This window comes from Motacilla alba, chromosome 21 (genome assembly GCF_015832195.1).
Source record: "Motacilla alba alba isolate MOTALB_02 chromosome 21, Motacilla_alba_V1.0_pri, whole genome shotgun sequence".
Classification (NCBI taxonomy): domain Eukaryota; kingdom Metazoa; phylum Chordata; class Aves; order Passeriformes; family Motacillidae; genus Motacilla; species Motacilla alba.
In genome coordinates this window covers 5,801,410-5,816,993 of record NC_052036.1, presented here as the reverse complement: position 1 = coordinate 5,816,993, position 15,584 = coordinate 5,801,410, and the positions used below count along the sequence as shown (strand labels likewise).

Below are 15,584 nucleotides of genomic sequence, written 5' to 3'. Positions count from 1 at the left end.
CCTTCCCTCTCCTTCCACGTGCCAAAGGAGCCTGTCCTGGGATAACAGCTGCTGTTACTGGGGGAGAAGCGAGCCAGGGTGACCGCAAAGTTCATCACGACTTGTGCTGGTGAGACTCTTCTGGGAAAGGGTTAAGTGACAGCATGGATGCTCCACCAAGGGAGGTGAACGGGTCAGGGCAGGCAGGTGGGAAGCAGAACCTCATCCAGCAGCATCATTCCAGCCACATGCACATCCACACCCACACCCACACCACCCCCAGGGCACTCACTCATCTGCTCTCACACACAGATTTTGGTGCCACTGGGGCCGCACATCCCAAAATGCAACACAAGCCTCGGGACTGCTGCCCTCAGGCTGCCCCAGCACAGCCAGGCAAGTGCAGGAGGGAGAGTCCAGCCAGCCCTGCCTCGCTGCAGCGCTGGATTCACCACAGCCAGGAACACCAGCGTGCCCTGAGTGATTCAGGCAGCTCTTCTGTGGTACTACCCAGCCGTGCTGAGATCCAATCCAGGAGCATCCCGCGCCCTCCCTCTTCCTCCCCTATATCCTGCCACCCACATCACTGATTTGGGCAACTATGCTCCAAAATCATCCAGGAGGGTGGGAAGGGAGAGGGAGTGGAGAAAAAGCAAAGAAAATCCAAACCTCACACAGTTTTCACAGCTCCTTCCACAGGGAGAAAAGACGAGGAGAGCAATGAAGCAGAAAAGCAGGAGCAAGGAGACCCTGTTAAATCAAGAAGAACCTCTTAAAGCACCATCAGCGGGTAAAGTGGAACTGCAGCTTCTGCTTTGCTCGTGTCAGGCTGAATGACTCCTCAGAGCTCTCCCTGCTCCATCAGCATCACGCCAGGATCTGGGAGAAGGATGGCAGCCCTGCCAGTACCAGCGCTGGATTCTCCTCGTCGCTGTTCAGGGCTCATTAACTCATGAAATATATATATCTAAAATCTCACCTAAGTGAGATACTTCTGGCAGATTCATAAATGCAGGCACAGATGCAATGGGTGCTCCACCTAGTCCCCATCTGGCTGCAGCAGTGATTACAAGCTGGGGAATTTCGGGAGCTATTACAGACCCAGTGGGAGAAGGAATGCCGGCTGGAAACCACACAGAATTTTTCTGGAAATGAAAAATCTCCCTAAAAAGAGGAGGATCTCTGTTAATTAGACAGCCATGGCCGCACTCGGAGGAAAGGGGAATTTGTGACTTCTCTGTAAAGCGATTAAGGAAAAAAAATCCAGTCTGGAGCTGCTGGAGTAATCAGTGACACTGCCAAATGCTGAGTGAAATGACAGTCAGCAGGAATTCCTTGCAGAAATCTCCTCCTTCTATCACATTTCTCTGCTTGTTCCAATCATACTACAGAACTGTGATTCTGCGAGATTTCTGTGTGCTGTTACAGACCTGGAAACACACCAAAACCAGCCCTTCCAGCAGGAATTCGTACAGCTTTCTCTGCTCCACTGAGATTGCAGGAAGACAGAGAGAACATTATTCCATTTTCTCCCAAAATGGATTCATTTTCCCTCGAATGGTGCTTTTCACCTAAGCTCATTTCAGCAACTAGCAACCATTTTACCCCAAGCACCACTGACCTCTCCTCCCCTTCCAGCTCACAGCTCCGAGGAAGCGCCTCTTCCCAGGAATAAAAACACCCACGGTACTCACAGGCACCTATGCAAACACCTTACACAAAACAATTCCAGAACTCCTGATTTTCATCCCTGCCCAGAAATGGAGCCAGTCTCCCGCTGACTTCCCCAGGGTTATGTAATCCCCACACATATCCCCACTTGTACCGAAACTGTGCATTAAAAATCCCATGGAAAAACCATCAAGCAATGTTACAGAAGGGCAAGAAACCACATCAAATTTGAGCATTTCTTTCAGCTTTTTGGAGCAAGGAATCTATAAAACCCAAGCATGCACGAATGTGATGGCAGGGAGCTTTCCAGGAGTGTGTTTCTCCTCTGCAGCCTCTTCTCTATTCACCATACAATTAAAATGCAGGAGGTGAACATCCCAACAGCAGCAACACTTCATTGATCCAGCTGGGTAACACAAGGCTCTGAAAAGGTTCAAAGGGAAAAGCTCTGCCAGTCACAGCAGCTGGAACTTCCCTGGCATCACCCCATCCTTCCCAGCTCCACCATCCTCCACTTGCAGGGCCAAGCCTTTTGTACGGCGCGCTCAGTCCTACCTGGCAGGGAGCTCCAGCAGTGAGATCCAGGGAGCTCTGTCAGGGAGATCCCAGAGAGCTCCGGCAGTGAGATCCAGGGAGCTCTGCCAGTGAGATCCCGGAGAGCTCTGCCAGTGAGATCCCGGAGAGCTCTGCCAGTGAGATCCGGGAGAGCTCTGCCAGGGAGATCCCGGAGAGCTCCGGCAGTGAGATCCCAGAGAGCTCCGGCAGTGAGATCCCAGAGAGCTCCGGCAGTGAGATCCCAGAGAGCTCTGTCAGGGAGATCACGGAGAGCTCTGCCAGGAAGATCCCAGAGAGCTCATCCAGGGAGATCCCAGAGAGCCCTGTCAGGGAGATGCCGGAGAGCTTGGCCAGGGAGATCCAGGGAGCTCCGGCAGTGAGATCCTGGAGAGCTCTGTCAGGGAGAACCCAGAGAGCTCTGGCCGTGAGCCAGCTCAGCGCCGTGTCCTCTCCCCGCATCCATCAGCGAAGCCATGGCTACATCCCCTCACAGCCACATCCCCATCCCCTCGCAGCCACATCCCACCCGTGCCACGCCGGGCTGGCTCCGGAGCTCTTCCTGCCCATCCCCGCGCAGGCACAGCCTGAGCTCTTAAAGAGGCAGCACGGGGGGAGCTCCGTGGGGTTTGGTACCCGAGCACTGCAACCCCACTGCCATCTCGCTGCTTCCCCGACCTCTGTGCCGTGCCACGAGGAACAGGGATGGGAGGCAGCATCTCAGCAAGCTGACAGGGGATAATAATCAAGCCGAGCTCATAAAGGAAAGGGTAAGGGAGAAAGATGAACTCCCCCATAGCACAGAGTGGTTTGGAAAGCTGCACGGCAATGAATGAGGAGCTCAGAAAGCATCAGTGCTCCCTATCAGAAGAATTAAATCTCAGCACAAACTCCTCAGCAGGAAATTTTGCAGCTTGTTTCCCCTCAGCTTTCATCTTGCTACTCCCAAATGTAGCACCACAAACTCCTTTACTTAGAAACTACTTCAGCAATCAATTTTCCCTTCAAAATCAATCCCTCTTTTGACAGATCACGTTTCAGAAGCCCGAGGAAGGAATGCTGGCAAAGCAAATTACAGCCTTTAGAAGACAAAACAACAACAAAATCTGAAGGCAAATCCACCAAGTGACACACTACCTGGGAAAAATTAAAATATATAAGATCAGTGTCATCATCTCTCCATGCTGAAATGTGACGACCAAACTGACTTCTTCCAAGGAAAAATAAAATTCAGGTTACAAAGCAAGTAACTCCAAGCTTAGGGAAAGGCAGGGTTGATGTTGCCTGGGTGACCATAATTCAATCCTCCTGTGTATCTGCAGAATCCAGCCCCTTATTATAGAGGCCCATGCTGATTTCCCCTGTTCCCCCGTCACCTCCACGTTTTCAGCTCTTACAGGACTCCAGCACCCTGACCCTTCACAGCTGAGCTGCTCTTGCTCATAACAGATGAGAGATAATTAATATTACAAAAATCAAGACCAACATAACTCAAGGACTTCGGAAAACATTTGAAAACCCCACCTAATAAAATGCTGACCCTCCCTAACCATTCCCTGCTTCCATCCTACGACATATCCCATCTCCCTTCCTTGCAGAGCTCACGTTTTATTTTAGGATGTGTTTGGGTGGGGTTTTTTGTCTGTTCAGGATTTTTTTCGCTACTGGATTCCCAACAAGGGGATCAGGCCTTTTGGCTGAGTCTTAAGGAATGAGGTGGCCTCTCTGTATGAAAAGAGTGCTTTGATTTCCGTTTTCTCAGCTGGATGCAACTGCTCTTGCACAATGTGATGGGATGTCAAAACAAAGCACAATTCTGAGAGCCCTGACTATACCACAGGTCAAGCTCCAGTGGGGCACTGGCGTTTCAGTGTTTGGTGTTTCTTGTTACTATACCAGGGAAAAACAAGTACAGCTTTCTGCTGGCATGAGCGCTCGGGAATATGGTCACGGTTAAGAGCTGCAGGTGAGGAATTCCTTAAAAGCCCATGGCAGCTTTACACCAATAATTAATTCTGATCTAAGGACTATTTCTGGCAAGTCAAAGGTTTTAAAAACAAAGGAACGCAATAAAAAGTGTTTGTAAAGTGGCAAAAACGGGGTTCATGGTTTAAAAGTATCGAGATTTTTAATAGAGCAGTACATCATCTCTGTCAAGAGATGCAAACCTTCAGGGTCTGCCACTTTCCAGAACTACTTATCCCCAGAAGGATCCGATGGCAAAAGCCATTATTAAGCTTGTTTCAACATTTTATGGCCCAGTATAAAGCTCCTTGGTGCCACATGTGTAGTCAATGTTCACAGCCCAACTGCCATTTATCAGACATATAAATTTTAAGTGGATCAATGAAGTGTTTGTACAAACAACCTCTTTAATCCTTCATGTGTTTTGTGTATTAAACTGCATCACTGAACTCTCTTTAAATTCCTGTTTATGGGCTATTTTATACTTGGAACAAAACCTTAAATAAGGTATTTATCTTCTCCTTTTGTACCAGAAATGCACTTACATAAATATTGTTGATGTTTCACCACTCCTTTATTGCCTTGTTCAAAATCCTTGACTGCAGGACTCGTTCCTTGCTCCCCAACTGAACTCTGAGATGATAACTGGAAGTTATCATCCTGTTCATCCCTCTGCATTAAGTGCTCCTCATTAAATCATCCTCCCCAAGCTGTCTGGATCCAAATGTTACAGTGAGGCTTTCCCTGCTTAGCCCAGCTTATTCCATGCTCTAAATGAACACTCTCCTCATAACAAAACTTGCCTCAAAATACAACTTGAGCTCTTTACCTAATTATGTATCATTAATCTCAGCATCAGGTTCCAAATAATCCCAAACACTGCCTTTCCCTGCTGCCTGCCACACAATGCACGGAGCTGAATGGGAACAGGAGAGCTCTCCAAAGAGAAGGGGCACACAAATCCCCATGAACCTCAACGCCTGTCAGAAAAGCTTTCCAGGGCCAAAAACTGCAGCTTGAAAGGAAAATGTGACCTTCATCTGCTCACTGAACAACGTGCTGTCCCTCTCCTGCCCCCAGCATCCTGCTGCTGCTCAGATTGCTGCTCCTCTCCCTCCGGGAGTCCCGCCACGTTTCGGAATCTGCGGATGCGGGCGTTGGCACGTCCGACTGCGCGGCCCAGGTCAGGGGCAGAGCCCACCTGGCACATCCCCAGCCCTTCTGTCTGAGCAGCCACAGCCACGGTGCACGTCCTGTTTGTACCCGAGCACGTCTCCAAATCCTCCAACTCACATCCCTTTAAATATCCATTCCGCAAAACAGCCCAGGATCCCAGACTGGTTCAGGCTCTGAGGGTCCTCACGGCTCACCCAGCCCCACCCCTGCCACAGGATACCTCTCACTATCCCAGGTCACTTCCAAGCCCCGTCCAGCCTGGCCTTGGACACATCCAGGGATGAAGCAGCCACAGCTGTTCTGGGCACCCTGTGCCAGGGTCTGCCCACGCTCACAAGGAAGAGTTTCTGCCCAGTATCCCATCTGGCAGTGGGAAGCCATTCCCTTTTGTCCTGTCAGTATCTGCCTGTGTAAAAAGCCCCTTTCCCCTCATCCCTTCCCTTCCATCTTTGGTCCAAGTGTGATAATCTCACAGTCAAGCCAAATGGGAATGCCAACGGAAAGCCTCGGGCTAGGGGGAAGGTAACAGAAAAAAAATCCCTTTGTTGCAAATTATATGTATTCCCAGCATCCCAGTGATTCCACGATGCTTTCAGACACAAACCAGCAATATTGGGAGCACCAGCTGCAATAGTTCCACCTGCAGACAAGCACCTAATTAGCCAGAGCTCATTACTTCCAGGCTCAGTTTTGCATCTCTAAATTACCCAGCACTGAGACAGCTCACCCGCAGTAAATCACCCCAGACCTCGGCTCACCCCGCGCGTCTCCTCCCGGGGCTGGCAATACCCACGCGCGAGCCGACGGCACAAAACCCCAATCAATTCTTCCGCCCGATACAAATGTGTTTCTAAGGGCAACCTGATTTTGTCAGTTCGTCTCTGTCTCCCTCCACTGCAACCTCAGCATGGAGGCAAACTGGCTATTTTCAGCTGAGACCTGGAGAGGTTGTTCGGGGTAGAAGAAACTGTGTCTGAGCCCTGCTAATCCTGCTGGGATTCTCCTTGAGGCGGGTGTTGGTGGGTGGGGGACGGTCTGGAGGCGACACACAGAATATTTCTGTAACTCTGAACTTTGAGGTGTATTTTCAACGCTCCCAGAAATCCAGGTTTCAACCCAGCTGTGAAATATTGGTAATCACCAAAATAAAGCCACGGAGCCTCCCTGGGTCGTGCCTGTGCCAGCTCAGGTAACAAGGTGAGCGACGTGCCAGCAGAGCCTTGCTCAGCTACAGACAACTTCTCACCAACTGACTTGTCCTCTTTCCTCCATAAAACACCAGCCACTTCCATATCCTTCAATTCACATTTTATTCTCAAAATATATGGACTCTTGTAAGAAATGAAAAAGTCAATGCATCTCATCAGCTCCCTTCAGCTGGAAATCACGGCATTGCCACGGAGAGGCAACAGCATCACGGGGAATGTGCCAATGAAGCCTTAAAATGCCATTAATTTTAGGAGGGTTATTTATGATTGTACTTGTCCATGTTAATTGAAACTCCCATTAGGCTGCAGAAAACAGGCAATGCTCAGGAGCCTGGAGCAGCCCTATTTGTCTTCCAACAGACCCTGCTGCTCCGAGTGATTCCTCACGGATCTCTAGCCACAACCCCAGCACAGGCACCTTATAAAGAGCCCAAAATATTAAGTTGGGGGAAAAAGACTCAACAAGGTGAGCTCTGGAGACTCCAGCTGAATTCTGGAGAATCATCTCTAAGTTACAGAAGACTATGGTGGGCCAACATCCCATGGAGATATTCCAGATGAGGCCTGAACTCCAAAATGCACCCAATAAATTGGAAGCAGAGCTGTGTTACACCAGCAGCATGCACACCCAGCCAGCTCAGAACAGCCTGGCCCCAAAACCAGCCCTAAAGTCCCAGCCAGGGCAATGCCAGGAAGTTGGGCTCATGCTATGTGATATAGGGCTAAATACTTCCTAAAGTTCCATGAAATGACTATGGATCTCTGCTGGAGCCGTGCTGCTCTCAGCAATGATTAAGCTTTTCTTTGCTTTCTGCCCAAGGAGAGAGCCAAGGCATGGGAATGAAGGATTTTGGTGCTGCTGCTTTTTACATCCATATATTAAAGGCAAACCTGGATTTTTGTTTGTCATCTTAATGTCTACACCAAGACATCATTTCCTTACTTCTCAAAACAAGCACCAAGTGATCCAAACACAGAGTCAGAGCAGTCAGGGTGTGTTTGTAAGGATCCTACAATGTGTAAATGCACCTTTACAGGTGATTCACAGGCATACAAAGCAGGGAAAGAAAACCTGCATTTCTCCATTGTTGTTTCAGAGGAGCTGCAAGTTCCCAGGCACCAGCCATGTGTGGGAATAAATCCCATCCAACATGCCCTAGGTAAGGTCTTTGTCACCCTGCTACCAAAGTTGGGATGACATTCTTGGAGAACCCATTTCCGGCTGTCTTGAAGGCGTGTGGGTCAAGAAACCACTGAGGTTTCCAAAACAGCAGGACAATGGGAAAGGAAATCATGGAATTGCTTGGGTTGGAAGGGACCTTAAAGATCATCCAGTTTCACTGTCTGCCATGGGCAGGGGACACCTTCCACTATCCCAGGTTGTTCCAAGCTCCATCCAACCTAGCCCTGGACACTTCCAGGGATCCAGGGGCAGCCACAACAAACTGTGCCTGGGCCATGCCACCCTCACATGTGGAATTTCTTATATTTATCTAACCTGAATTTCTCCTCTTTCAGTTTGAACCCATAACTCCTTATCCCTACAGTTATCCTTATCACTCTAGTTCCTGATGAAATTTTAAGCTCTTCCCTCCTTATGACACAGCAACTTCCTGTTACTCAGTCTCTCCTCTCAAACCTTTCATTCTGCCTTTTAAAACTCCAAATCCAGCCCTTGCTTCCTTTCAGGGGATGAGCTGATTGGGAAAGAAAGCAACTGCAGCAGCTGGACGCTCTCAGACCTATCCCTAGGCAGCTCCTAGCAGAAATGAGGGAACAGACAAGCCTCTGCTCCCAAGGCTCCTGAGGGCAAGGCTGGGCACCCATGGCACCTAGAAGCTGTCAGGTGGCATCAGAGGAAAATTACTGTCAGGAAGGTGTAATCCAAAGGGCAGGATCCTGCAGGCAGGGACCGAGAGGAGATGGAGGATTAAGCTGTCACCCAGGGGAAGGCTGCCCCATAAAATGCTCCAGGTGTAGATTGCCTAAGCACATCCTTGCACAGGACTGTGGGGATGCAGTAACCCCAGAGGAAGCTGCTGAGGCAGATCTGAACATAACCTAGTGGTCCTAAACATCAGAATCATGGAATCATTAAGGTTGGAAGAGTCCCCCAAGAACACAGAGTCCATCCATTAACCCAGCACTGCCGTGTTCACCATTAACCATGTCCCCAAGTGCCACATCCACACATTCTTTGAACGCTTCCAGAACTGAGGACTCCACCACTGGACTGAGCAGCCTGTGCCAGTGCCTGACCACCCTTTCAGCAAAGAGATTTTCCCAGTATGCAACCTGAACCTCCCCTGGTTTCCTCTCATCCTCTTCTTTGTCGGCTGGGAACGGAGTCTGACCCCCCCAGCTGCACCCTCCCATCAGGGAGTTCTGGGGAGCCAGAAGGTTGCCCCTGAGCCTCCTTCTCTCTAGGAAAACTAAACTGCTGAATCAAATGTCTTTCCAGTGATTTTTTGCACTCCCAAATGAGAACCAAGCAGATCCTCCTTGAGAAATCATTTTCTTTACTATGTCCAGTTGTGGCCCCTCAGTTTGGGAAGGACGTTGGGGTGCTTGAGCACATCCAGAGGAGGCAACGAGGCTGGAGAGGGGCTGGGAACACAAACCCTGTGAGGAACCACTGAGGGAGCTGGGGGTGTTCAGCCTGGAGAAAAGGAGACTCAAGGGTGACCTCATCACTCTCTACAACTCCCTGAAAGGTGGCTGTAGCCAGCTGGGGTTGGGCTCTTTCTCCAGGCAGCACTGACAGAACCAGAGGTCACAGTCTCAAGCTGCATCAAGGGAAATATAGGCTGGATATTAGGAACAGTTTTTTTACAGAAAGAGTGATAAAGTACTGGAATGGCCTGCCTGGGGAGGTGGTGGAGTCACCATCCCTGGGTGTGTTTAACAAAGCCTGCATGTGGCACTGGGTGCCAGGGTTTAGTTGAGGTGTTAGGGCTGGGTTGGACTCAATGATTTTAAGGTCTCTTCCAACCTGGTGATTCTGTGATTCCCATAGGAGATGGTAACAGTCTAAACCTTCACTACCCAAACTGACAGCATGAGGACCACCAGCTTCACAAATCAGGCAAGTCTGGGAGGGCTTAATCAGAGGACGGAGGTTTGATGGGACTGGAGAAGGAGGAGCAGGTACACATCCTCAGGAACGAGCTGAGGCAGTGCTGTGCTATACCATAACTACGTATCCACCCAAGCAATGCTCTGACTTGAGGCCACAAGGGGGTTTTTGAAGATGCTGTTCCCCACACCCATGTGCATCTCTTCTAGGAGCACAACCCACTCCGAAAGCAGCAGCTTACTCATCTGGAAGCACAAGGGATAAAAAGACCTCAGTAAGCTAAAGGTAATAACCAGCAGCTTTTAGTTTTGCCCTTCCCAATTACAGAAGAGCCACCAAGCCATCCTTGGTACACCATCCCCTAGGGGCTGACCAGACTTGACCACAATAGCAATGAACAATCTGAAGGTTGCAAATGCAGATACAAATGTTAAAATCATCCAAACTGAGTAAGTAGCAGGCTTTCAGCTGACCAGAGACAGTGACATTTCTTCTAAAATTATTCTCATAGTTGGCAGCAGCTGCTAAATCACTTTCTGTGCTCTGAGACAACCCAAACATCTGCACATTCTCACAGAGGCAGGAGGTCTCCTATAGAAAATGCCAGAGGGGCAGCAGTTCCTGGCTCAGCTGCTCCAGACTGGGCTTGGAGCAACCTGGGACAGTGGAAGGTGTCCCTGCCTGTGGCAGGGGGTGGCACTGGATGAGATTTACGGTCCCTCCCAGCCCAAACTATTCTGGGCTTCTATATAACCCATGAACTTGATTTAAACAGGAGAAACTTTCATGATTCCTGATGAAGAAGCTCTTCCAGACATTCCCACATCCCAAAATAATTAGTGTTTTAGTGGCAGTTCACAAGCCTAAATAGCTCAGCTGCTTCTTTTAATCAGAAGATTTTTATGCAACTATTGCACCCCTGCTATTCCCTGAAATGAGACAAAGCTCTGAAGCTCCCCTGCCACCGAAATACTTATTTTGTAGCCATGACAAAAAAAAAATCCCTTTTAGTGTCAGCCAACAGACTGCCTATCTCTACAACACCACCTCACCCTGCTGCCCTTCCAACACAAAAAATTCTCATCTGTCTACTCAAGTAAAATGAATGTAATAAATAATATTAATTCTAATAACAACAACAATAATAATAATTTATTGTGCAAGTGACTGAAGTCAGTGTCTGTTACTATTTTACATGGCTCTTACATTGCACAGCTCATGCTTTCAAAACACAAGGGACAATCCTGGATCAGAACCAGAAAAAGCTGGGGAAAGCCCAAGTCCTCCATCCTGCAATTCTTCCATCCATCCATGCCTGGGTGGCCAGGTAGGGAAAGAAACAGAGACTTCAAAGGTGCTGCTAGCTGTAGGTCTAAAAGCTGATCTTCCCCTTGCACTCTCCACCTCCATGGAGCGTTGTTTAGAAACCTTCTGGAGCACTGTTAATTAAAGGGGCAAGGGGGAATAATTCCAGGTCATGGGGTAGCCCCAATGTCCCTGGGAAAAGGGAAGAAAACCAAGGCATGGCTCCCTGAGGGCACAGTGCTTCCCCTGCCCCTGCCACAGGCACTGGGCTGCCACAGGTCAGCTTCCATGGGATCCTAAACCTACCACACCACCATACACTGGCACCCACAGCTTCTGCCAGCTCCCTCAGCAAGGAATAATGTTCCTCAGAAAGGACTAAGGATCACAAGATTTCTTGGTGAACCAGCTCAGCCTGGTGATTCAAAAGAAAACTATTTTTTTTCCTTGGCTGGGTGAAGTTTTCCACGGATTGTGTGAGCTGATTTAAATCACCAAACGCTCACATGATCATCACATCTGAGACCAGGGTGCAGACAGCCCAGTCAGCAAAGGCAGATCCACCCTTCCCACTGCAGCTCAGAGGGACATCTCCAATCCCAACATGAAACCACATCCATGAAAGCACCCCCAGAACATCCCAAAAGCCACACTGTGAACCAGAGGCTGGTGCCTTTCTCAGCCAGGCAGAGCTCCCTGTCCTGCTCTGTGGCTTTGCCTCCTTTGCATTCCAATGGAGGGACTGGGTATGGCTACACACCAGGCTCTTCCTACACACCAGCTCTTCCCTTCTTCCCTTCTCCTGCGTTTCCACACCTCCACTACAGTCCTGTCAGAGCCAGGAGACCGCCCTGAGGGGCCAAAGTAGATTTTGAATCTATGGGAAAGGAAGTGAAGCAACGGGCATGTTCACAGCAGCTGGAGTCACAAGGAGCCCTGTGATTCTCCAGGATTATTTTAGTCCTTCACGTGAGATGGCAGGGAGGTGAATCTCGGTAGGATGTGGCTTACTCCTGAGGGATGGGGTCTAGGTGAAGGGAAGTGGTGCAGAGCAAATGAGCGAGAACCAACACAGACACCACAAGGACCACTTGAGCCTCGAGGCAATTCAGGCCTCAAGACAGGACACAAAACTCGTCATGGATTTACCAAATCAAAAATAAGGACATAGGGAAAGCAACACTTTATCTGAGTACAAATATCCCACTGCTTCCCTTCAACACTGAGATTGTTCTCTATGCTACCACCTGATTTGAAGTCCTCTAATTCTTTAATGAGCAGTTCCTTTCAGTGCCATTAGTTCATTAGCACATGGAAGCTTTCAGATGCTTTACATACCACCTTGAACGTGTCAGCTCTTGCCTCCTCTGGAAGGACACTTTGGGAAGGGCACCCTTCCCTCTGGAGCCGTGGCCAGCAGTGCACAACCCCATCCCGTTCTGTGGAACGGGTCCAAATCCTGCAGCTCCACCCCTGCAAATGCCCCAGTATTGTTTAAAAACATCAACTGAATGCTACGGTCACAAGCCAAGCTGCCATGGATATTTGGGATCCATCCCTCCACAGCCCCCTGACCAAACAGCAGTGCAGTATGAGCCAAGTGATGACTGTAACACACGAGGGGGTTTGGAAGGGAGAATTCCGAGGGAAGACAAATTTCTGCAGGGTTCAGGCTGCAATTCCACATCATCTGCCAGGCGAGGGGCTTTAAATTGCTCCTTTCTCTGGTTTAGGGATTAAGCACTGTGGGGAAGGAGATCACCAGCACTGGGAACAGGGAGCGAGGAGAACTCACAGACATGGAGCTCATGATTGATCCCAGCTCCCGCCTCTTAGGGCTCTGGTGGGAACAGTATTTATAGGAAGTGACACTAAATGGAGCGCTGAGCTCTAATTTACACCCAGGGAATCTTTTCAATGGACATGACAAGAAAAAACAGTCAACACTGGAAAAAAGTAAAGTCAAGGAATCTACCACGGAAATCTATGCTTGAAGGTCTTGTAATTCAAGATATGGGGCATCCCCAGCTGGCACGAGGAGCTACAGGGCACTTGTCTCCATGTAGGCAGTTCCCTCCAGCCATCTGAAGACTTCAAAGCAGAAAGGAGGGGAGGGAGGAGGTGACCACTTGTGCTTAACTATAAAGTTCTTCAGCAAAAATTCACGAAGGTTTTAGCCTAATGGAACTTGAGACAGAAGGCTGAAGCCCTCCCTCATCCCTGTACAAGGAAACCAGGAGACAATTGTCATTTAGCCTTCCTCCATACAAGAATTATGCCCAGAAGCTGCTGAATGTCCATACCACCAAACCTGTGTCTGCTCCCAAGCTCGAGTTCAACATAAGTCCATATATAATCTACCTATAAAATAAAAGTGACCAAGGGATCAGAGTTTTTAAAATATCCCATAATACCAGATATATGTGGCTGCTACTCAGCCAGCTTCCTCTTTTTTGTGTTAATTTCATATGAAGGTCCTCAGAGGAAGCAATGCCAATGGTATTAGAGGACAAACTGCTTATTAAGGAAGGAGTTTCCAGCCCGTGCTACTTCAGTGCAGGAAGTTTTCTGGCACAGCTTGAGAAAGAGCAATTTAGCAGCAGCTTGTGCAACTGGCTGCACTCTGCTCTAAACTGATGAAGCGGCGCTGTTATCTGGGACACTGGGCCTATGCCTCCCTTAGCTGAGGGGATCCCTCGAGGTGGGAGCCAGCTCTGAGGCCGGGATCCCAAGGAGCAGCTGACCAGCACTAACACAGGGGCAGCCATCAGGAAAGCTGCCAGGACAGGGGCACTTACACCAGGAGCTCCCTCACAGAGCCACAGGAGGAACAGGGACAAAGATCAGCAGGAAGCATTCTGGGGCGTTCGTCAAGAAACTGTATGCATCACTAGAGGGGTCAGGCACACAGATATTTACAGCATCACTGGAAATCTCCATGCTGGAGGTGGAAGGTTTATGCCTATTCTATTGGAGATATTAAAGCCTCTTAAATTCAGGAACAATTAAAGAATCCCCATACCGCACAGCAAAAAATACAGAGCAATGTAGATTTTTAAGCAGATTTAACTGAAAACAATCTTCCTGGATGCCCGAAGCACCACGTCTGGCTTTTCCAACAGTTATCACATCCCTATCAGCATAAAGAGCTCTCACTGTAATCCTCCATAATGCTTCAAGATGAAAAGTATCCCGCCCTTCCCGTTTCTCCTGAGTCATCTCACTCCTCACGCTCCTCTCTTTTCCCAGCAAATGCCAAGGTCACTAAGATTTTCCTGGGCAAACAGTGTCATTTGATGGCACAAGAACTGAGGTGTAAGAACCACTTACGCAACCGAGTGGCTTTAACGTAAGCCAGGAGTATCCGAGGTCAGCGCTCACCTGGGCAGCACAAACACAGCCCTGATTTTCCAAGGCAGGAAAAGCTTCTCTGGATCACACAGCAGCCCAGTACCCCCCCCATTTCCAGTGCAGTTATGCTGCTGCTACCAGTAAAGCAACTTTCCATTTCCCCAGACATTGCTGAAGTGTATTCCTTAAATATTGTACAGGAAGAGCAATTCAGGAATATTTATAAGGTTTGCATCCGAGTTTGGACAAAGTCCTACCTGTATATTTGCATTATAACCAATAAAAGGGATGGATTTATGACTTTTCCCCCTGTGATTAAAACCTAATATTTCTTTTAAAAAATCAAATAGGGGCTAATCACGAATACCTGCAGCATTTTTGCCCCAGTTCTGCCAGCAGAAGTTTCACTACCCATATCCTTGGATTGATGTGCAATTCTGTACCTGTTATGTAACATCAGCTGACATTTCCTGCAATGGGTGCCGAGTATGGGCACAGTCAGACCTGCACCCCTGAATATTCCAATCCCCCAAAATCATCACATTTTTAGCAACAAATTATCAGAATGCAGAAAAGCCCCCAAAATCTAACTCCCTCAAAGCCAGGCAAATTCACATTTAATCTAAAGCACTTTGGTGTCTCTTTGGCTGAGTTTGTTTACTTAAAAAATGAATTTTTAAGGACTTGTAAACAAGGAGTTTGCAAAACTGAAGGATAAGTGAGTTTTCCTTTCAGAAAAAGAGAAAACAGATGCTGTAAAATTCCAAAGCATCCAAGCCCAGCTAACCCACAGAGCTCTTCAGAGACAATCCCCATTAATTAAAGTGTGCTGACCTGTTCACAACTTCTCACACACATTCACTAAATTTATTAATTAACAATACAATGATAGAATCATTTATAGTAAATACACGTGTGACTTCAAGATTTACATAAGTAAATTTCCAAATTTTTATAAACCACACACACTACCTGTGGATTTGAGTGAGGTTTCTTAGGGTCATGGATCAGAGTTTGCTTGAGAAGTTGCTTCTCCAGTTAAGTGGAATATTAAGCATGCTGCCTCTCCATATTTTAAATATAACCAAGTGATTGCATCCACATCCTGTAATGTGTTCCTCCATATTTAAGAGCACACAGCCAAGAGAAAGCATTTTGCAAGGTCAGCTATTTCATCAGCCATCCTTACTTTTACATAACACACTTCTTTCCCTTTCATCCCGTGGGTTATTAATCTTTCCCCTGTTCCGATATAACCAACGGTGCTCTTGAAGGGGAAACCCAACTGGAAATCCCCAGCA

The 15,584-nt window shown here is 48.3% G+C and overlaps 1 protein-coding gene across 16 annotated transcripts in view; it reads right to left on the bottom strand.

The window, feature by feature from the left end:
• EIF4G3 (eukaryotic translation initiation factor 4 gamma 3) overlaps positions 1 to 15,584 on the bottom strand; it is a 143,588-nt gene that overhangs the window by 102,637 nt on the left and 25,367 nt on the right. For 2 of the 16 annotated variants that reach the window (XM_038160034.1, XM_038160035.1), the window contains exon 1: positions 649 to 2,316. The exons of the other annotated variants lie outside the window; for them this stretch is intronic. The gene's annotated coding sequence lies outside the window, so the exon portion shown is untranslated. Of the gene's footprint in view, positions 1 to 648; positions 2,317 to 15,584 lie in introns of those variants that run through there. 16 annotated transcript variants of the gene reach the window in all.